The sequence below is a fragment of the Saimiri boliviensis genome, chromosome 2 (genome assembly GCF_048565385.1).
Source record: "Saimiri boliviensis isolate mSaiBol1 chromosome 2, mSaiBol1.pri, whole genome shotgun sequence".
Classification (NCBI taxonomy): Eukaryota; Metazoa; Chordata; class Mammalia; order Primates; family Cebidae; genus Saimiri; species Saimiri boliviensis.
In genome coordinates this window covers 30,269,848-30,293,801 of record NC_133450.1, presented here as the reverse complement: position 1 = coordinate 30,293,801, position 23,954 = coordinate 30,269,848, and the positions used below count along the sequence as shown (strand labels likewise).

Below are 23,954 nucleotides of genomic sequence, written 5' to 3'. Positions count from 1 at the left end.
TGCTTCAAAACAAAATCTCTGGAACATTAATACTCTTGTCCAAAAAAAATTCATAGTTAATTTTCTTAGGTATGATCAGGGTCTTGGGGTTATGGGAAAAATAGTTTGCATTTAATAATAAATGTTTATTAAAGTATAATATCCTTTTTCTTAGAAGATGCATGCTGAAGTACTTAGAGGTAAATTATCTTGACATCTGTAACTTACTTTCAAGTGGTTTATATAAAAGAGAATACATACATATTAGAATACATATATAAAGTATGGGAAAATATGAAAAAATATTGAAATATCAGTGGGGGATATACAGATGTTCAACATATGTCTTACATATGTCTTCTAACAATGTATGTCTTACATATGTCTTATAACATATGTCTTGTACATTTGAAATATTTCGTAATAAAAAATTGTTATTAATGTTAATTTCCTGGTTTTGGTATTGTACTACAGCTATACAACTTGGTAAAGGGCAGATATAACTGGATAAAGGGCACAAAGGACTTCATTTTTTCTTTTTATACCTTTCTGTGAATCTAAAATTATTTCAACACAAAAAGTTTAAAATGTTAGGAAGATTTCTTGCTTGGTAAGATGGAGTAAATACATCTCCCGTTATCTTCCAGTTAACTAAACTGTAATACTGAGACTGCATAAACAGCTATTTGAAGATGCTGTAAAGTAAATATCACAAGTGAATCCAGAAAAAGCACCAGAATTCCAACTATTGTAAAAAACTCAACATTTTAAATATGAAAACAAAAATTATCAGCCAAGAAATAGCAGAGATAAAGAAAAACCAAACAGAAATTACTCCTTCTCAAAAAAAAAAAAAAAAAAAAAAAAAGAAGAAGAAGAAGAAGAAGAAAGAAAATTCTAAATCTATTTTACTTTTTTCTGTTTTGGCATCTTAATTCCAATACATACACCACTAGACAAGAACACACCAAATTCTTACTGAACTTATACACCATAATTATGATACAAATATTCCTTTTTCATACATTACATGTTATTTATATTCTTTATCTTAAAAGTAATACAAATTATGGCCGATATTTTCCAAAGATGGCTACAACATTAGATTCCACCCATACACTCTTCTTACAATGTGATGTTGACATTATTCCTTTCAAGTGGTGGGATCTATGTCCATGTCCTCCTTGAAACCTGGGAGGACCTTTATAACTACATCAACCAGTAGAACAGAGCAAAGTAACAGTATGCGACTTCCAAAACCAAGTCAAATATGCCATGCACCTTTGTCTTCCTCTCTTGGGATGCTCTCTCTCTTGGAACACAGGCTGTAAGGAAGCCAAATAGCCATAAGGAGAGGTCCCATGACCGTCTTCTGACCAACAGCCCAGGCTGAGATTCCAGCCAACAGCCAGCATTAACCACCAGATATGTGAGTGAGCAAGCCTACCTTCAAATGATTCCAGTTCCAGCCACTGAGTCACTCTAACCCTTCCAGCCACCCCACCTCATGCTATATGTTAACAGAGACAAGCATCCCTACCAAGCAAGCCTTGCCCAAATTGCAAATATATGAACAAAATAAATGACTCTTGTTTTAAGCCACTAAGTTTGAGGTACTTTGTTACACAGCAATAGATAACTGCAATACTAGCTCATAAATACAATCTAGAAAATAGACAAAAAGAAAAACAATTTTAATTATTCTAAGTTTTACCATCATAAAACATTTTGACACACATTATACAGTTAAGAAAATGTTTCACCCTACTCACCTAAGATTCCAAGTGATTTTACCAGGACAAAGGTTATATTTGTAAAGGCAATAAAATGTTTGCATCTAACTACAAACAGGAAGAAAGACTGTTAGCCCTCAATCTACTTTGCTTATCCTTAAGTATCTCTTTCACTTACCTGTCCTAAGTGAGGTGTCTGAGGATTGCTGGCCCACCAATATTCCAATCTATGGATATGGATCAAGATCTTGAGTTGCGACAGCAGCTGCACTGGCACTCTTCCCCAGAAGAAGTTGCTTAAGCCTCAAATCTGAAATGTTCAAGGAAAGAAAATCTTAAATATACAAACCTTCTTTCAATCACTTAAAGTTTCATTTCTATAGTTGAGTAAGGACTGATGGAGTTGGTTACAATACATGGAAGTGAATGTAAAGGTTTCACTAAAAATAGAGTTGGTCTGTGCAATTCTTGAAACAGGACAAAAATAATAACAACTTTTAAAATTGGACAATATGGGTTCAAGTTCTAGCCTTACGATCTTTTTTTTTTTTTTTTTTGAGATGAAGTCTTGCTCTGTCACCCAGGCTGGAATGCAGTGGTTTGATCTCAGCCCGGGTTCAAGCGATTCTCCTGCCTCACCCTCCCAAGCAGCTGCCACTGCAGGTACTCGCCACACTGCCCAGCTAATTTTTGTATTTTTAGTAGAGATGGGTTTCACCATATTGACCAGGATGCTCTTGACCCCGTGATCCATCCGCCTTGGCCTCCCAAAGTGCTAGGATTATAGGCGTGAGCCACTGCGCCTGGCCCAGCCTTACATTCTTAAGAGCTATACTGATCTCAGTTAAGTCAAAAATTCTCTGTGCATAAGTCTGATCATATGATGAAGATTGAGGGAACCAGATCAAACTTTTGGGCTAGAAGTCAAAATAAATTCACCAGACAATGCAATAGCGCTGTTCCTGAATAAGAAGACAAGCAGCTAGAGTGCAGTGGTATAATCATGCCTCACTGCAGCCTCAAACTCCTGGGCGCAAGTGGTCCTCCCCACCTCAGCCTCCCAAGTAGCTATGACTACAGGTGCATGCCACCATGCCCAGCTAATTTAAAAAAAAAAAAAAATTTTTTTGTAAAGGCAGCCTCCAGCAGGCTGGTCTCAAACTCCTGGGCTCAAGCAAACCTCCCACCTTGGCCTCTCAAACTGCTGGGATTACAGGTGTATACCACCATGCCCAGCTGGGCAGCTAATATTTAGCGAGGACTGATTATTTGCCAAAAGCTCTTCTAAGCACCTCCTATGGATTATCCCATTTAATCCTGAATAACTCCCATGAAACTGATTATTTTTTTTAAGAGATGGGGGGGTCTTACTCTGTTGCCTGGAGAACCATGATGAACAAACCAGCCTGAACCTCCCAAGCTCCAGTGATCCTCCTGCCTCTCAGCCTTTTGAGTAGCTGGGACTACAGACATGTGCCACCATGTCTGGCCAATTCTTATTTTTTGTGTAAGTAGAGTCTTGCTATGTTGCCCAGGCTGGTTTCAAACTCCCAGTCTCAAGTGATCTGCCACCTTAGCCTCCCAAAGTGCTGGGATTACAGGCATCAGCCACCACGCCCAGCCTCTTGTAACTGTTTTCAAGGAAATCAGTATTCCAAAGATACTAGTCAAGAAGCCATGATAAACTATGGATGTTAGCAGTAATTACTCAATACTTTAGGATTAGAGCAGGCTAGGTTTTATAATAAAGAGGAAATATGAAAACAGATTATTTCTAAAATAGTACCACAAAAGAAAGAAAAAAATCTAGATTTCTAAAAACATTATTGGAAATGCTGGCACTGTGAATTGATAGAATTCAACTAAATGCTGCTGGTTCAAAGATTTGGGTTGCCAAATTTTCCCCTATGGATAAATGTTCAATATCCACTGTGACATTTTACGCCACTGCCTAGATTAAAGGTCTTTTGCTAATTCTATGAAGATAGATGAACACCTAGATTGTTTACATTCCAGGTATCTGCCACTAGGGGAACAGATCAGAGAAGAGCAACTTAAGTACAACATACAAGCTTTATTCAGACCTGCAAAACAACGAAATCTGACACATTCTCCATACAAAATATGCCTTAAAAAAAAAAACTGCATTCGTTGGAAAAACTACAGTACATATTTTTTTTTTTAAACTAGAATCACTATGCCAGTTGGAATAAGTTTAAAGGTTGTGGGTGGCACTCCTATTCACTACTGTCAGGGCTTTATCCAACAATGGAATATCGGTATAAAAGCTTTTAAGAAAATAACCACATTTCAAAATTATGCCCATCTTTTGACCCAATAGTTCCACTTCTAGAAAATGTATCCAAAATAATAAGTGTGCAAATATGTATCTATAGGCTGGGTGCAGTGGCTCAACCTGTAATCCCAGCACTTTGGGAGGCCAAGGAGGGAGGATCACATGAGGCTAGGAGTAAGAGACCAGCCTGGCCAATGTGGCAAAACCCCATTTACTAAAAATACAAAAATTAGCCAGGTGTGGTGGTGCATGCCTGTAAATTCCAGCTACCTCGGGGGCTGAGGCACCAGAATCACTTGAACCTGGGAGGCAGAGTTAAGAGTTGATATGAACAGGAGGTAGAGAAATACAGGACAGAAGAGGACAGTTCCCCAGGAAAGGCCCACCCTCAAGCTAGAAGGCCGAGGTCCTAAATGGGAACAAGCATTTCTGTTTTTGTACCCAAATGTTGCCTTTGGGCCCACCATGCCCCCTTATCCTGTTCCCATAGAAACCCCAAACCCAGCAGAAGAACAGAAGAGCAGCAGAATGTCATGGCAGAGGAGAAGAGAAGGAGCATGTGAACACTGAAAGGCGTTTGGCTGGGGACAGCTGGAAAGGAGATCAATCCCGGGATGGCCGAATTCCAGACAAAGATCATCTACCCACTCTATCCCCTTTTCAGCTCCCCATCTATCCTACTGAGCACCACCTCCACCACTCAATAAAACCCCTGCATTTACCACCCTTCAAGTCCGTGTGTGACCTTATTCTTCCTGGAAGACAGACAAGGACTCAGGTAACAAGAGAGCACTGTAAAAGGCTGTCACCCTGACTTTCCACTGAGCTGGTGGAATGCTTAGCCAGATGGCAACTGCTAAAAGAGCATTAATTGTAACACATCCCTAGATGCTACCATGGGGCTGGAGCCCCAAAGCACTCTCCTTGGCTCCTGAACCTACCCGTATGCATGCTCCCCCTCCTGTAAGGGGTTTGAGCAAGGGGCAGCTGAGCCACACCGCTGTCACAAGTCCCACTAGGGGGTCAGGAAACTCTCTCGTTTCACAGTGAGTCAAGATTGCACCACTGCACTCCAGCCTGGGCAACAAAGCGAGACTGTGTCTCAAAAACAAAAAAAAAAGTAACGCATATGGTAGTTATTCAAATTAAACATAGAATCACCATATATTCTAGCAATTCAATTGCTATATACCCAAAAGCAGAGACTCAAACAGATATTTGTACACCAATGTTCAAGGCAACATTATTCACAGTAGCCAAAAGATGGAAACAACATAAGTGTCTACCAATGGATGAACGTCTAAACAAAATGTAGTCTGTACATACAATGGAATAGTCAGCCTTCAGAAATAATGAAATTCTTTGGCACCACTGAGTCTTCAAAAAAAAATAAAAAGAAAATGAAATTCTGACACTTGCTACAACAAAGATGAACCTTTAACATTATGCTAAGTGAAATATGCCAGACAGACACAAAAAATAAATATTGTATGATTCCATGTATATGAGATAACCAGAGTAGTCAAAATCATACAGATGAAAAGGAGAATGATGGTTTCATGGGTTGGAGAAGAGTTGGGTATAGAGAATTGTTTAATGAGCATGGGGTTTCAGTTTGTAAAATAGAAAGGTTCTGGGATGTACAGTGGTGACGACGGTTGGACAATATAAACATACTGAATGCCACTGAACCGTTCACTTAAAAACAGTTAAAATAGTGACTTTGGCTGGCACAAAGGCTCACACCTGTAATCCCAGCACTTTGGGAGGCTGAAGGGGAAGGATCACCTGAAGTTGGGAGTTCGAGATCAGCCTGACCAACGTGGAGAAACCCCATCTCTACTGAAAATACAAAATTAGCCAGGCACGGTAGCACATGCCTGTAATCCCAGCTACTCGGGATGCTAAGGCAGGAGAATCACTTGAACCCGGGAGGTGCAGGTTGCAGTGAGCCAAGATCACACCATCACACTCCAGCCTGGATAACAAGAGTGAAAACCGCTTCATCGTTAGGCTAGGCACAATGGCTCACACCTGTAATCCCACACTTTGGGAGACCAAGGCAGGCAGATTGCTTGAGTCCAGAAGTTTGACACTAGCTTGGCTGACATGACAAAACCTTGTCTCTACAAAATATACAAAAATTAGCCAAGTGTCATGGCACATGTCTGTAATCCTGGCTACTTGGGAGGCTGGAGCACAAGAACTGCTTGAACCTGGGAGGCAGAGGTTGCAGCGAGCCAAGATGGTACCGTATTATTATGGAAATAGACACTTGCACTTATACACAGAAATCACAAATATGGCTGCATTCTAGACCGGGTGACAGAGCCAGACCTTGTCTCAAGAAAAAATAAAATTCATTATTGCAGAGAAACTTTTGTATTAATACATGTGTACCTGAAGACATAAGCAAGAATATATTTGTAATAGTACCAAAATGGGAGAAAAAAATCCATCTTTAAGAAAAAAGACAAATTGTGGCATAGTCATAATATTAATACAAGTATCTGAGAAAATGCACAACAGTGCATAAACCTGAGATAAAATGCAAATAGATAACCTACCTTTTCTCAGTTTTTGGAAATTAATATACTGCCTAAAGTAATATAACCAAAAAAAAGTAATTTTTTTTGAGACCAAGTCTCACTGTGTTACCCAGGCTGGAGTATAATGGCGCAATCTCGACTTACTCCAACTTCCACCACCCAGGCTCGTGATTCTCCTGCCTCAGTCTCCCAAGTAGCTGGGATTACAGGCACGCACCACTGCACCCAACTAATTTTGTATTTTTAGTACAGATGGGGTTTAACCATGTTGCTCAGGCTGGTCTTTAACTCCTGACCTCAGGTGATCTGCCCATCTTGACTTCCCAAAATGCTGGGATTACAGGAGTGAGCCACTATGCCTGGCCAGGAAAAGTAATTTTTAATAAAATATTTTAATATGCAAATGCTAGATATAACCATCCTAAAATTCATATTACGGAAATAGACACTTAAACCTATACACACAATCACCATGAATGTGACAGTTACAAATGTAGACTGAGACTAATAAGTTGAAGAGGAAAATCAAATACCATAAGGGGCAATACTATTAGTAATGGGATTGTCCCAAAACAGTGAACAACTCTCAGTAAAGTTCTGAACAAAACAAAGTACAATTTGCCCCAGGTTAATATCGGTAGTTACATTCCTGGAAAAGTCAGTGTCTATTAAAACTATGTTGAAAAAGAAAAAAAAAATTGTGTTTAAATGTAAAACAGAATTAGAATAATATAAGTACAGGCTGTGTGTGGTGGCTCACGTCTGTAACCCGAGCACTTTGGAAGGCCGATGGATCCGGGGGATCACTGCAGGTCAGGAGTTCGAGACTAGCCTGGCTAACATGGTGAAACCCTGTCTCTATTAAAAATACAAAATTAGCCAGGCATGGTGGTGGGCACCTGCAGTCCCAGATCTTGGGAGGCTGAGGCAGGAGAATCGCTTGAACCTGGGAGGTGGAGGTGGCAGTGAGCCAAGATCACACCACTGCACTCCAGCCTCCATGACAGAGCAAGACTTTGTCCAAAAAAAAAAAAGTATAAACAGGTTTTTCACCTACAAGAAGGTTTAGGGAAATGTTCAAAAGTCATGCAGAACTGTCTCATACCATGTACGATGTCTGGTATTCCTGGTCCTGCTCACTTAATGTCAAAACTAGACTGATCCTCCTCTAATTGTGGCAACCAAAAGTGCATCCTCAAATATCCAAACACATCACAGTAGCAGTACTAACCTTGTGGAGAACCAGAGCCTTCAAGCAAGGATAGATCTCAATATGGCCCCCAAATTGTCCTTGTTTTCATGACACTATGAAGTTGAATAGGATAAAAAGTCTAACAAATTTCTAACTCTGGCAAGAAAGGTCTATTTGTTTGTGCTACTACAAAGGAAACCAAAACTAGGTAATTTATAAAGAGGTTTAACTGGCTAATGGTTCTGCAGGATACACAAGCACGGCACCAACATTTGCTTGTCTTCAGTCAGGGCCTCAGGAAGCTTACAATCATAGTGGAAGGCTAAGTGGAAGCAGGCACATCACACAGCAAGAGCAGAAGAAAGCGGGTGGGGAGGTGCCACACTTTTTTGAACAACCACATCTCAGGTAAACTCACTGAGCAAGACTCATTTATCACTCAGGGGACAATGGTAAATCATTCATGAGGAATCTACTCCCATAATCCAATCAACCCCCTGCCCCCACCTCCAACATTGGGAATCACATTTCAACATGAGATGTAGAAGAGACAAACAACCAAACCATATCAGGAGGAACAGATCCTGTCTCAAAAAAAAAAAAAAAAAAACTGTTACACTCCCAGAGGATATTATAGTTTACAAGAAGCATTTTTGTTTAATTTTAATCCATGTAGCAGACAGACATCATAAGACAGATGTCATTATTCTTTTCATATTACTTATAAGGTGAACAATCTCAAAAAGGTCAGTCACAAAGCTAGTAAGTGACAGAAATAAGATTTAAAGTGCTCTGATTTCAAATCCTGTGTTCCTTCCACCAAACTAAACTGCTTTACAAATATCCAGTATGGCAATATAGACAAAAAGGAGTATTCACGGCACAAGTTCAATACAAAGACTCTTGATCAGCCGGGTGCAGTGGCTCATGCCTGTAATCCCAGCACTTTGGGAAGCCAAGGCAAGTGAATCACCTGAGATCAGAGTTCAAGACCTGGCCAACATGATGAAACCCCATCTCTACTTAAAAAAAAAAAAAAATATATATATATATATATATATATATATATATATATATATATATATATGCCAGGCCTGGTGGCTCACGCCTGTTATTGCAGCAGTTTGGGAGGCCGAGGCAGGCAGATCACCTGAGGTCAGAAGTTCAAGAGCAGCCTGGCCAACATGGTGAAACCTCACATTGGCAAAAATCAGCTAGGCATGGTGGCCAGCGTCTGTAATTCCAGCTCTAGGGAGGCTGACGCAAAAGAATGGCTTGAACCCAGGAGGCGGAGATTGCAGTGAGCCAAGATCACACCACTGCACTCCAGCCTGGGAGTCAAAGTGAGATTCTGTCTCATAAAAAAAAAAAAATTAGCTGGGCATGGTGGTACACACATGTAATCCCAGCTACTTGTGAGGCTAAGGCAGGAGAATCACTTGATCCTGGGAAGCAGAAGTTGCGGCGAGCCGAGATTGCAACATTGCCCTCCAGCCTGGGTGACAGAGTGAGACCCTGTCTCAAGAAAAAAGACTCTTGATCTATTTTGATATATGACAGATGGTTATATTAATACTTGTACTGTAGGTTGGTACAAAAGTAATCATGGTTTTTGCCATTAAAAGTTAATTTCAAAAACCACAATTACTATATATAATCTATTTCTGAATATGACAGATTTTTAAATACTGGTAGTCTTGTCACAGATTGAAAAATAGAAGAAACATTTAAAAAGAAAGACGTAAAATGTTAGGAGTAACTATGACAAGTAGTGTTTAATTTCTTCCTAATACCTCAAAGATTCTGGGTCAGAATCCTAATATATCTTCTATTTAATTGAAGATTTCCAAATCCCATCATTGATTCTGACAAAGAATTAACACAGCCTTTTTAAAAACCTTTCCATTTGGGGAGAAATGTATAACCACTAGGAACATTATAAAATCTTGCCTTAACCAAAGTGCTTCTAATGCAGTCACTATCAATCCTCTCAGTGCCATGCTTCTTTCTTGATAAAACACTCTCATGGTTCCAAACACCTATATGCACACAGTAGTTTACAATATAAGACAAAAATAAAAACAGAGGCATACTCAGAGCTTGGTGTAAGAGAAAAAAGGGAGTAATATGCCTTATTATTTCAGCTGAAGAAATAAGGAAGTAGGATCATTTATTAACAAGCATAACCTTCATGAGCACATCTCTAAAGGGCAGAATGATAGACTCAGGTTTTCCTAAAAAATAGTAGACGGCAATGGTCTACAACACTTATCTGTCCACTAATTCAAACCCCAAATCCAGGAAGAAAAACAGATTTTTTCTTCAAAAATCAAATTTACCATTCTGATTTTTAAAGAAAAAATAATGATGTATGCTTCTGAATTCATGGTTCAAGTTTAACTGAGTAGAAGGAGGGCTTTAGGAGTTGCAATATGCAAATATAAGTCATAACCTAAACGCAGAGGCTAGAAGTTTGTCCTATAATTTTTTTTTTTTTTTTTTTTGAGACAGAGTTTAGCTCTTGTTACCCAGGCTGGAGTGCAATGGCGCGATCTCGGCTCACTGCAACCTCTGCCTCCTGGGTTCAGGCAATTCTCCTGCCTCAGCCTCCTGAGTAGCTGGGATTATAGGCACGCGCCACCATGCCCAGTTGATTTTTTGTATTTTTAGTAGAGATGGGGTTTCACCATGTTGACCAGGATGGTCTCAATCTCTTGACCTCGTGATCCACCCGCCTCGGCCTCCCAAAGTGCTGGGATTACAGGCTTGAGCCACCGCGCCCGGCCAGGTGTCCTATAATATTTTATCCCTCATCTTTTTTCTTTCCCCTAAAGGATCTTTACCTCAGTCAGAACTACAGCTGTCTAAGCCAATATCTCTACCCTAAGCACCACTTTATTTCCTCCCTCATGCACGTTGTTATACCCCTTTCTTCCTAACTTAAAATTCACTCCATTCCAACTTCTATGGTGTCTCTATGACATCTACACATATTAAACTGACTTGATTCATAGCTAATAGAAAGTACATGCAATAGAGCTTAAAGGAATATCAATTACATGAATATTTCTAAAAAAGCAACTGTAACTACAAAGAATAAAGCACTGTTACATTGAAAAAAAAAAACTGCAATTCATCATGAAAACCCTTCAAGGTACCAGGGTATAGATTAAGTTTAATATAATTTTTTAAACTTTTTTTTTTTTTTTAATAGAAATAGGGGTCTCGCTATGTTGCTCAGGCTGGTTTTGAACTCCTGGCCTCAAGCAATCCTCCTGAGGGAGTATGTTCTCTTTCCGAGTCCACAAGGGGGCGTAGTTTTAAGGGCAAGAACTTCCCAGCGCCATGACCCACTCCCATCTGTCTCCATCCAGGAGATTTAACGGTTTTTGTTTCAATTTCATGGGCCCGGGAAGAAACTAAGAGTCAATCACTCCAGCAGAAGTTCTAAGGAACTCCTTTCATTGGCCAGGGGTCTTAAAGAAGGCAGGGGTAAACGGACAGTTTAAAAGTCCGTTTGCCGGGCGCGGTGGCTCAAGCCTGTAATCCCAGCACTTTGGGAGGCCGAGGTGGGTGGATCACGAGGTCAAGAGATCGAGACCATCCTGGTCAACATGGTGAAACCCCGTCTCTACTAATGGCGCAAAAAATTAGCTGAGCATGGTGGCGCGTGCCTGTAATCCCAGCGACTCCGGAGGCTGAGGCAGGAGAATTGCCTGAACCCAGGAGGCGGAGGTTGCGGTGAGCCGAGATCGCGCCATTGCACTCCAGCCTGGGTAACAAGAGCGAAACTCCGTCTCAAAAAAAAAAAAAAAAAAAAAAAGTCCGTTTCTTCCACACCCCTTTGGACTCCATGTTTGGGTCCCCTTCCACGAACATTCTCATGGAAGCTGTTTTTCTCTATTCTGGATTTTCCCTCTGGAGTCCCCTTTGATACTCTCACGGAAGTCTATCTTCCCCTTCTAAACTCCATCTCTCTCTATTCCCTTCCACTCAGTGTGGAAGCTGCTTTCCTCTCCTGGATTCCATCTTTCTGGATTCTCACACTCAGTGTGAGAGTTAGCTGTTTCTTTCTCTCTCCTTCTGTTTCTCTCTCTTTCTCTCACTCTAAATAAATCACTTTCTACCAACACTTTTGAGTCCAGCATTTACTACGCACTGCGCCGTGGTCCACTCTCTCATTCTTGAGAGGGCAGGAGACCAAGAACCTGGAGAAACGTCCTCTCAGGGGACCTGAGGGTACCCTGAACCCCAATATTACACTCCTGCCTCAGCCTTCCAAAGCGTTGAGATTACAGATGTAAGCCACTGCACCTAGCCTAAACTTAAATGTAAATGTCTCACCCAAATGCCTCAAAACGTGCCATAATTCCCAGACACATTTACAGATATTCTGAATATTGACTGACAAGTGTTTGGGGGTCACTATATAACTGCCTAAATACTGACAAGAAATTACAGGATTCACTTGAAAATATAATCGCTACTATATATACAGATATATATATATCTACTATATTCAAGACACTGTTCTAAGAATTTATATATAAATGTGTATTGCTGTGTATAATCTCATTTGATCAGCACAAAGAAACACCAAGAGATAGCGACTATAATTCTAATTTTATTTATTTATTTTTTTGAGACAGAGTCTCATTCTGTCACCCAGGCTGGAGTGCAGTGGTACAATCTTGGCTTACTGCAACCTCCACCTCCTGGGTTCTAGCAGCTCTCCCTGCCTCAGCTTCCAGAGTAGCTGGGATCACAGGCATCGCCAGTACGCCTGGCTAATTTTTGTATTTTTAGTAGAGACAGGGTTTCACCATGTCCTCCTGGCTGGTCTCAAACCCCTGAACTCAGGTGATCCACCCGCCTCAGCCTCCAAAAGTAAGCGCATCTCTAAATTACATGAGCCAACCATGCCCAGACTCTAATTTTAAAGATGAGAAAATGTGGCTTTGAAAGAAGGAGAGATTTTAAATCTTGCCTTCTTTCAAAGAATTTACCCAAATAACTATATATATAAATGTAGCAAATATATAAATAATAAATAGCTGGCTCAAAAAATAATATAAATACCTCTTAGGCACTGATAAATAATATAAATGCACAGTGGTAAGGCCTCTGAAGCCAGAGTCCTACCGGGCTCCTGGTTAAGAAGCAAGCAGTGGCCGGGCGCGGTGGCTCACGCCTGTAATCCTAGCACTTTGGAAGGCCGAGGTGGGTGGATCACCTGCGGTCAGGAGTTCAAGACCAGCCTGACCATCATGGAGAAACCCCATCTTTATTTTTTTATTTTTTATTTTTTTTGAGACGGAGTTTCACTCTTGTTAACCAGGCTGGAGTGCAATGGCGCAATCTCGGCTCACCGCAACCTCTGCCTCCTGGGTTCAGGCGATTCTCCTGCCTCAGCCTCCTGAGTAGCTGGGATTACAGGCACGTGCCACCATGCCCAGCTAATTTTTTTTTTGTATTTTTAGTAGAGACAGGGTTTCACCATGTTGACCAGGATGGTCTCTATCTCTTGACCTCGTGATCCACCCGCCTCAGCCTCCCAAAGTGCTGGGATTACAGGCGTGAGCCACCGCGCCCGGCAACCCCATCTTTAAAAAAGAAAACAAAAAATCAAAAAACAAAAACAAAACAAAACAAAAAACAAAAAAAAACACACAAAAAAGCAAGCAGTGGCAGCTGGGAGTTTGGCTTCCTTGGGGAACAGGCACTAAAAATGCTCCATATAAGACAGAACCTGGCCTGGCACAGTGCTCCTGCTTATAATGTCAGCACTTTGGGAGGTCGGGGCAGGAGGATCACATGAGCCCAGGAATTTGAGACCAGCTTGGGCAACACATAGAGGATCCATCTCTACAAAAAAATTTTTTTTTTTTTTTTTTTTTTGAGACGGAGTTTCGCTCTTGTTACCCAGGCTGGAGTGCAATGGCGCGATCTCAGTTCACCGCAAGCTCCACCTCCTGGGTTCAAGCAATTCTCCTGCCTCAGCCTCCTGAGTAGCTGGGATTACAGGCATGTGCCACCATGCCCAGCTAATTTTTTTGTATTTTTAGTAGAGACACGGTTTCACCATGTTGACCAGGATGGCCTCGAACTCTCGATCTCGTGATCCACCCACCTCAGCCTCCCAAAGTGCTGGGATTACAGGCTTGAGCCACCACGCCCGGCTTCTACAAAAAATTTTAAAACTAGCCAGGCAAGGCTGGATGCAGTGGCTCACACCTGTGATACTAGCACTTTGGGAGGCTGGGGGGATCATTTGAGGTCAGGAGCTCAAGACCAGCCTGACCAACATGGTGAAACCTTGTCTCTACTTAAAATACAAAAATTAGCTGGGCATGGTGGCAGGTGCTTATAATCCCAGGTACTCAGTAGGCTGAGGCAGAGAACTGCTTGAGCCCTGGAGGCGGAGGTTGCAGTGAGCCAAGATCACCCCACTGCATTCCAGCCTGGGCGACACAGCAAGACTCTGTCCAAAAAAAAAAGGCCATGACTGTACCACTGTACCGAAGTCCAGAGTCTGGGCAACAAAGTGAGACCCTTTCATTTGAAAAAAAAAAAAAAAAAAAAAGTGCTCGCTTCGGCGGCACATATACTAAAATTGGAACGATATAGTGATCAGCATGGCCCCTGAGCAAGGATGACATGCATATTAATGAAGTGTTCCATATTTTTACTTTTACAGTGTTGGTGGGAGTGTAAATTAGTTCAACCACTGTGGAAGACAGTGTGGCGATTCCTCAAGGACCTAGAAATAGAAATTCCATTTGACCCAGCAATCCCATTACTGGGTATATATCCAAAGAATTATAAATTGTTCTATAAGGCCACATGCACACGAATGTTCATTGCAGCACTGTTTACAATAGCAAAGACTGGGAACCAACCCAAATTCCCATCGATGATAGACTGGACAGGGAAAATGTGGCACATATACACCATGGAATACTATGCAGCCATAAAAAACGACGAGTTCATGTCCTTTGTAGGGACACGGATGAATCTGGAAACCATCATTCTCAGCAAACTGACACAAGAACAGAAAATCAAACACCGCATGTTCTCACTCACAGGCGGGTGTTGAACAATGAGAACACGTGGACACAGGGAGGGAAGCATCACACACTGGGGTCTGTGGGGGGGAACTAGGGAAGGGACAGCAGGGAGTGGGGAGTTGGGGAGGGATAACATGGGGAGAAATGCCAGATACAGGTGATGGGGAGGAAGGCAGTAAACCACATTGCCATGTGTGTACCCATGCAACAATCTTACATATTCTTCGCATGTACCCCAAAACCTAAAATGCAATAAAATATATATTTTTTTAAAAAAAAAGCCAGGCATGGTGGTTCATGCCTGTAATCCCAGCATTTGGGAGGCTGAGGCAGGTGAATCACCTGAGGTCTGGATTTTGAGACCAGCCTGACCAACATGGAGAAACCCCATCTCTACTAAAAATACAAAATTAGCCAGGTGTGGTGGCACATGTCCGTAATCCCAGCTACTTGGGTGGCTGAGGCAGAAGAATCAATTGAACCCAGTAGGTGGAGGTTTCGGTGAGCTAAGATCGTGCCACTGCATTCCAGTATGGGCAACAAGAGTGAAACTCCATCTTAAAAAAAAAAGAGTCAAGACAATCCGCTAAAGCTAGGGTTGGGGGTAGGGTTTCCTTACTTATACAGAAGGCTGAAAGCAACTGGCCAACTCTGCCTGGAGCTATGGCTTACAGGAAATAACTCTTAAACTGCTTGACACAGACACAGCTTTAAAAATAAGAAAGATGCTGGGGTGGCTCACACAGGTAATCCCAACACTTTGGGAGGCAGGTGGATCACCTGAGGTCAGAAACCAGCCTGGCCAACATGGCGGAATTTTGTAAAAACACAAAAATTAGCCAGGCATGGTGGTGCACGCCTGTAATCCCAGCTACTCAGGAGGCTGAGGCAGGAGAATCACTTCAACCTGGGAGGCAGAGGTTGCAATGAGCCGAGATAATGCCCCTGCACTCCAGCCTGGGCAACAGAGTAAAACTCTTTCTCAAAACAGAAACAAAAAGATCCATCTACCTGCTAGTTCTGTGACTGGATCTGCATTATCCACAATAACAACAGGATGTCTAAGGAGAAGGAACTCTAAACTTTGTTCTTTTTGGGTCTAGAAGCAATCAAAACTACTTACAGGGAAGAGTGAACACAAGAGGCACAGTGAAAGCTAGACAGTTCTCAAAAACAGAAGACAACTAAAGCTGCTGTATATCTTGAATAACATTCCAATCTTCATTTCCTGAATATGTATCTATTAAGACTGTTTCTGTTGCTCTCTCAAATCTCTCACTATTTATAGGATAAATCCTCAGCAGTTAAGGTAACCAGAAAGAACACACTTAAACCTTTTCGACCTTCCCAAGAAACCAGCAATCATAATAATCTGAAAATATATTTTTTAATACAGTTTTGCTCTTGTTCCCCAGGCTGGAGTGCAATGGCGTGATCTCAGCCACCGCAACCTCAGCCTCCTGAGTTCAAGAGATTCTCCTGGCCGGGCGCGGTGGCTCAAGCCTGTAATCCCAGCACTTTGGGAGGCCGAGGCGGGTGGATCACGAGGTCAAGAGATCGAGACCATCCTGGTCAACATGGTGAAACCCCGTCTCTACTAAAAATACTAAAAATTAGCTGGGCATAGTGGCGTGTGCCTGTAATCCCAGCTACTCAGGAGGCTGAGGCAGGAGAATTGCCTGAACCCAGGAGGCGGAGGTTGCGGTGAGCCGAGACTGCGCCATTGCACTCCAGCCTGGGCAACAAGAGTGAAACTCCGTCTCAAAAAAAAAAAAAAAAAAAAAAAGAGATTCTCCTGCCTCAGCCTCCCGAGTAGCTGAGATTATAGGTAGGTACCACCATACCCGGCTAATTCTGCATTTTCAGTAGAGACAGGATTTCTTCATGTTGGTCAGGCTGATCTCAAACCACCGACCTCAGGTAACTCCCTCCTCCTCGGCCTCCCAAAAGGCTGGGATTACAGGCGTAAACCACCTCGCCCAGCCTGAAAAGATCATTTTTTAATGCAATAAAGTTACGAAAACCTATTCCTGATAGCCCTTGAAAAGTACAAAAATAAGCATCCAGATTTACCAGTTAAAGTGTCTGCATCTAGATTTACCAACTAAAGAAAAGTGTCTTTATAACTAAATTTGTTGAGTAGGCCTAAGCAAACTTTAAAGTGGTATGTAATCGGCCAGGCGCAGTGGCTCAAGCCTGTAATCCCAGCACTTTGGGAGGCTGAGGCAGGTGGATCACGAGGTTGAGTCAGGTGGATCACAAGGTCGAGATATCGAGACCATCCTGGTCAACATGGTGAAACCCCGTCTCTACTAAATATACAAAAAATTAGCTGGGCATGGTGGCGCGTGCCTGTAATCCCAGCTACTCAGGAGGCTGAGGCAGGAGAATTGCTTGAACCCAGGAGGCGGAGGTTGTGGTGAGCCGAGATTGCACTATTGCACTCCAGCCTGGGTAACGAGTGAAACTCCTTCTCAAAAAAAGAAAAAAAAGTGGTATGGAATCTCTCATATTTAGCTTTCCTATTATCAACCAGACACAGGACTTTGCTACCACTAGGAAGGAAGTGGTTTCCAGTTTTAGGATGACGCAATTAAAAGGTTTTAAAAAGGAATTAAAAATAGTCTCAAGAGAATAACTTGAAATAAAAACTGTGTTTTAGTAAAATACAAGTCAAATTAGTAATCCATCACTTGAATCCTAGATCTATGTCTGCTACTACCTAGCTGTGGGACTTTAGCTAACCTCCCTAGGCTTCAGGTCCTTGATCTGTTTTAAAAAAGAACACTCTGGCCAGGCACGGTGGCTCACACCTGTAATCCCAGCACTTTGGGAGGCCAAGGCGGGTGGATCATGAGTCAAGAGATCGAGACCATCCTGGCCAACATGGTGAAACCCTGTCTCTACTAAAAATACAAAAAAATTAGCTGGGCATGGTGGTGCACGCCTGTAATCCCAGCTACTCGGGAGGCTGAGGCAGGAGAATTGCTTCAACCCAGGAGGCAGAGGTTGCAGTGAGCCGAGGTCGCACCACTGCACTCCAGCCTGGCACCTGGTGACAAAGTGAGACTGTCTCAAAAAAAACAAACACTTTATGAGGTCTCTTGGGCTCTTCTAATTCTGACATCATAAAATTCTATTAAATGTATGACAGGAATGTATGCTAAGTGTAAACATATTCAGCATTTACACAGTGTTTTCAACACCTTCAAAAAACTTTACCAGTGCCATCCACCACTTTCTCCTCCCAAAGTCACATAAGCAGAATCTAAAAACAAAACATGGCTAGGCCCAATGGCTAGGCTAGTGCCTGTAATCATAGCACTTTAGAAGGCAGAGGTCAGGGGAGCTCTTGAAGCCAGGAGTTCGACTAGGCTAGGGAACATACAAAGACTCTGCCTCTAAAAAAAAAAAAATTAGCCAGGCATGGTGGTGCATGCCTGAGTCCCAGCTACTGAGGAGGCCGTGGCAGGAGATCACTTGACCTCAGGAATTCAAGGCTGTAGTGACTATGATCATACCCACTGCACTCCAGCCTGGAAGACAGAGTGAGACCCTGTCTCTACAACATCAAAATTAAAAACAATTACTTGGTATATTCTCTGGAGTTTTTGGCAAAAAAAAGAAAAAAAATTAAAAACAAAACATTTTCTGAGATATATGCAAAATAATTTTTAATATGGTAGAACTTTAATTGAGGTATAATTTACATATATTAAAATTCTTTCTTTTTAGTGTACACTCCTGAATTTGAAAAACATAACTATGTAACCACCACTACAATCAAGATACAGAACAGATACAGAAGATACATAGAACACCCAAAAAAATTCCCTCATGTGCTCAGTAGTCAAACTCTCTTCCAATCCCTGGCAACCACTGGTCAGTTTTCTTTCCCTATAGTTTTGCCTGTTCCAAAATACCACAAAAATGAAATCACACAGTATGTAGCCTTCTAAGTCTGACTTCCTTCATTTAGCATAATGCATTTGATACTGAACAATGTCAGTGAATGCATTCATTGCACAATAGTATGCCATTGTATAGATGTGCCAACCTTTATCAATTTACCAGTTGAAGTGCAGACGCATTATTTCCAATTTTGGGCAATTATTAGGTTGGTGCAAAAGTAGTTACAGTTTTTGCCATTAATATAGCATTAAAGGCCAGGCACAGTGGCTCACACCTGTAATCCCAGCACTTTGGGAGGCCGAGGTGGGTGCATCACAAGGTTAGGAGTTCAAGACCAGCCTGGCCAAAATGGTGAAACCCTGTCTCTACTAAAAATACAAAAATTAGCCGGGCATGGTGGCAGGCGCCTATAATCCCAGCAAGTCGGGAGGCTGAGGCAGAGAACTGCTTGAACCTGGGAGGTGGAGGTTGTAATAAGCCAAGATCACACCACTGCACTCCAGCCTGGGCCAAAGAGCAAGATTCTGTCTCAAAAAAAAAAAAAAAAAAAAAAAAAGGCATTAAGATGGCAAAAACTGCAACTACTTTTGCATCAACCTATGTGACACTTGCATGTAAGTTTTTATGTGACTGTGTTTTCATTTTACTTGAATAAATATCCAGGAGTGAAACTGTTAGATTATGGTAAGTGTACATTTAATTATGTATGACAACCTGCCAAACTGTTTTCCAAAGAAACTATACCAACAATGAATAAGGGTTTTTGAGCCAGGCGCAGTAGTTCACACCTGTAATTCCAGCACTTTGGGAGGCTGAGGCAGGAAGATGGCTTGAGCCCAGGAGTTTGGAGCCCAAGCCTGGGTAATACAGTGAGATGCCATTTCTATAAAAAAGGTTATTAGGCCAGGTGCAGTGGCTCACACCTGTAATCCCAGCACTTTGGGATGCCAAGGTGGGCAGATCATGAGGTCAGAAGTTCAAGACCAGCCTGGCCAACATAGTGAAACCCAGTCTCTACTACAAATACAAAAAATAGCCGGGTGTGGTGGCAGGCACCTGTAATCCCAGCTACTTGGGAGGCTGAGGCAGGAGAACTGCTTCCAGCCTGGGTGACAGTGCAAGACTCCATCTCAAAAAAGAAAAAAAAAAGTTTTTTTTAATTAGCCAGGTGTGGTGGTACATGCCTATAGTCCCAACCACATGGGAGGCTGAGGTGGAAGGATTGCTTGAGCCATGATTGTGCCACTGCACTCTAGTCTGGGTGACAAGGTGAGAGACCCTTTCTCAAAACAAAACAAAAAAGTTTTTGAATTTTGTTTTTTGAGACAGAGTGTCAGTCTGACACCTAAGCCAGAGTGCAAAAGCGCAATCTTGGCTCACTGCAACCTCTGCCTCCAGGTTCGAGCAATCCTCCCACATCAGCTTCCCAAATCACTGGGATTACAGGAGCACACCACCATGTCCAGTTAATTTTTGTGTTTTTGTAGAGATGGGGTTTCAGCATATTGCCCAGGCTGGTCTCAAGCTCCTGGGTCAAGCTATCCTCCTGCCTTGGCCTCTCAAAGTGCTGGGACTGCAGGCATAAACCACCATGTCCAGCAGTTTCTCAATGTTTCTAAAGAAACACAAATTTAGATCTTATGTCACATATTTCACAGAAAGATCCCAAGTACATCCAGATATTTATCAAAGGAAATTATTTTCCTATGTCCTATTTATAGAAAGAAGTTAACAAAGGAAGCTGATTTGATCAATATGATGCATTTATCAAATAGACCAAAAAAAAAAATTTTTTTTTTTTTTTAAAGACAGTTTCCCTCTGTCACACAGGCTGAAGTGCAGCGGCAAGATCTCAGATCACTGCAACCTCTGCCTCCCGGGTTCAAGCAATTATCTTAGCCTCCTAAGTTGCTGGGACTACAGGAGTTCACCACCACACCAAACTAATTTTTGTATTTTAAAATACGTGATGTATTTTAAAGTGTAAAACTCGACTTTCCCCTACTCTTAGTAGAGATGGAGTTTTACACTTTAAAATACATCATGCTTGAAATCACACTCATAAATCCTGTAGGTTATTAATTCTGTGTGTGTTTCAATCCATTTGGCTAAAAGTGGGTTTAAACTATTTAGAATGGAAGACTCTAAGTGGTTTTATTTATACAACATAGGTAATCTGGTCATTCTGGACATAATGAGAAGAAAGCAAAGAGAAGAAAGACACAGTAAAAACTTTGGTCCTTCCAACTTACTTGTTCAACTGGGCCCAGAGGATAATTCTTGCTTCTTTTTTCTTCTTTTGCTTTTTTTTCTGAGACAAGGTCTTACTCTTGCCATCCAGGCTGGAGTGCAGTGGCACAATCTCAGCTCACCACAGCCTTGACTTCCAGAGCTCAAGCAATCCTCCCACCTCAGCCTCCTGAATAGCAGGGACTATAAGCATGCACCATCACATCTGGCTAATTTTTTGTATTTTTTGTAGAGATGGGGTTTTACCATGTTGCCCAGGCTGGTCTCAAACTCCTGGGCTCAAGCCATCTACCTGCCTCAGTCTCCCAAAGTGCTGGGATTATAGGTGTGAGCCACTGTGCCTAGCTCGAATTATTTTTTTTCACAGAGAGGCAAAAAATTTATTAACATTAAAAATTATGTATCTTTTCTACAGTACATTTCTTTCTAAATTTATTTCCATAGGTTATTAGGGAACAGATGGTATCTGGTTATATGAGTAAGCTCCTTAGTGATAACTGTGGGATTTTGGTGCGCACATCACTCAAGCAGCATACACTGCACTCAATCTGTAGTCTTTATCCCTCACCCACTTCCCACCCTTTCTCTCTGAGTCCCCAAAGTCCGCTGTATCATTATTATGCCTTTGCATCCTCATCCAGCTCCAGTAATTCTTAATGAGACTATCGATGCATGAAACCTTCCACTTTCTCCCTATCAGTCTCCTGGTTTCATTTTTTTCTTTATCCAACTTCAATTTTACAGTTTGTCAATATAATCCTTCTTACACAAATCAATGTCTCCCATGTCTCTCCCCTTCACACTGCCTTGACAGAACTGCAGCCAACCTTCTTCATGACTGCAACAGAGTAGTGGAATATTGTAGAAAATCGAACATCCAAACTGGTTATTGTCATAAATTCACAATCAACAACCTCAACCACAGCAATATTACTCTACAAGCTCCCTGGGCTGATACCTTTTCTTCAATCCTCAAACATCTCACCATTCTTCTCCATTCCTCCCACCCCTTTTAAATTATGATACTTTAAGAAAACTGTAGCCATTAGATAGAAATTCCCTATCCTTTCCATAGTCAAATCTGTAAGTCACCCTCTCCCCACCCCAACTGAACCAGTCTTCTCTTTTCCCCTACTTTATTTTAATTTTTTTGAGACAGAGTCATTGTCGCCTAGGCTGGAGTGCAGTGGCACAGTCTTGGCTCACTGCAGCCTCTGCCTCCTGGGTTTAAGTGATTCTCTTGCCTCAGCCTCCCCAGTAGCTGGGATTACAGTCACGCGCCACCATACCCGGCTAACTTTTGTATTTTTAGTAGAGACAAGATTTCATCATGTTGGCCATGTTGGTGTGGTATCTCATGCCTGTACTCCCAGCACTTTAGGAGGCCGAGGAAGGCAGATCACTTGAGGTCAGGAGTTCCAGATGAGCCTGGCCAATATGGTGAAACCCTGTCTCTACTAAAAATACAAAAAATTGGCTGGGCCTGGTGGCACAAGCCTGTAATCCCAGCTACTCAGAAGGCTGAGGCAAGAGAATCACTAGAACCCAGGAGGTGGAGGTTGCAATGAGCCAGGATCACGCTACCGCAGTACTTCAGCCTGGGAGACAGAGCAAGACTCTGTCTAAAAAAATAAAAGTAAAAGCTACTCTTCCTCACACACACTAAACTTCAGTGTCTCAAAAATTTAAGTTCCCATGTTTTCCCGCATGCAGGATGTACTACCTCCAGCTTTCTATGCAGTGGTTCCTTCTAGGTCTTCATACACATTTAAATGTCAACCCTATGTACAGCCTTCACCCACAAGATCAAAACGGGTTCCTTTGTTACTCTCTCATCCTGGCATACTATTCATTATTTTTATCACATATTCTTACATGGCAATTTTCCTATATATTTATCTTCTTATTTTATGTCTCCTTCCATTATACCATAAGCTCCATTAGGGCAGAGATTATTAAATAGATTCAACTCAAATGTCATTCAGGATCCACTACATGCAAAGAATCTTGATAGGTAACTTGGAAGTTACAAAGAGTAAATCAAAGTAACAAAGATCCTGTTCCCAGCATGTACATAATCTATTTGTAGGATAACTGCAATCTATTTGGAAAAATAACTCCTTTTTTTTTTTTTTTTTTTTTTTTTTAAGTCAGGGTCTCACTCTGTTGCCCAGGCTGTAATGCAGTGGCATGATCACGGCTGACTGCAACCTCCATCTCTGGGTTCCAGCGGTTCTCCTGCCTCAGCCTCCCAAGTAGCTGGAGCTACAGTGCTTACCACCACATCTGGCTAAGTTTTGTATATTTAGTAGAGACAGGGTTTAGCATGTTGGCCAGGCTGGTCTTGAACTCCCAGCCCCAGGTGATCTGCCCACCTCTGCCTGCCAAAGTGCTGGGATTATAGGCATGAGCCACTCTCCCAGCCTGTATTCTTAACAATAATGCAAAGTAGATAATATACCATACAAAATTGGTACAAAGTGCTATAGAATACAAAGAGAAAGAGACAAAATTTAGAGAAAATGATGAAAAAGCCCTTACAGAAAAAGAGGGTACGGCTGGGTGCGGTGGCTCATGCCTGTCATCCCAGCACTCAGGGAAGCCAAAGTGGTGGATCACAAGGTCAGGAGATCGAGACCACCCTGGCCAACATGGTGAAAACCCATCTCTACTAAAAACACAAAAATTAGCTGAGCGTGGTGGCGTGTGCCTGTAATCCCAGCTTCTTGGGAGGCTAAGGCAGGAGAATTGCTTGAACCAGAGAGCCGGAGGTTGTAGTGAGCTGAGATCATGCCATTGCATCATTCCAGCTTGGGCAAAAAGAGCAAAACTCCATCTAAAAAAAAAAAAAAAAAAAAAAGGCCAGGTGCGGTGGCTCATGCCTGTAATCCCAACACTTTTGGAGGCCAAGACAGATGGATCACCTGAGGTCAGGAGTTCAAGACAAGCCTGACCAACATGGTGAAACCCTGTCTC

General features: G+C 42.0%; 1 protein-coding gene and 1 non-coding gene across 16 annotated transcripts in view; one reads left to right on the top strand and one right to left on the bottom strand.

The window, feature by feature from the left end:
* NUMB (NUMB endocytic adaptor protein) overlaps positions 1 to 23,954 on the bottom strand; it is a 185,986-nt gene that overhangs the window by 143,802 nt on the left and 18,230 nt on the right. For all 15 annotated transcript variants that reach the window (XM_074393015.1, XM_074393018.1, XM_074393014.1 and 12 more), the window contains exon 2: positions 1,891 to 2,022. The gene's annotated coding sequence lies outside the window, so the exon portion shown is untranslated. The remainder of the gene's footprint in view (positions 1 to 1,890; positions 2,023 to 23,954) is intronic.
* Positions 14,333 to 14,436, top strand: LOC120364099 (U6 spliceosomal RNA). Its single transcript, XR_005579451.1, has one exon. It is a non-coding gene; the product is annotated as a U6 spliceosomal RNA (small nuclear RNA).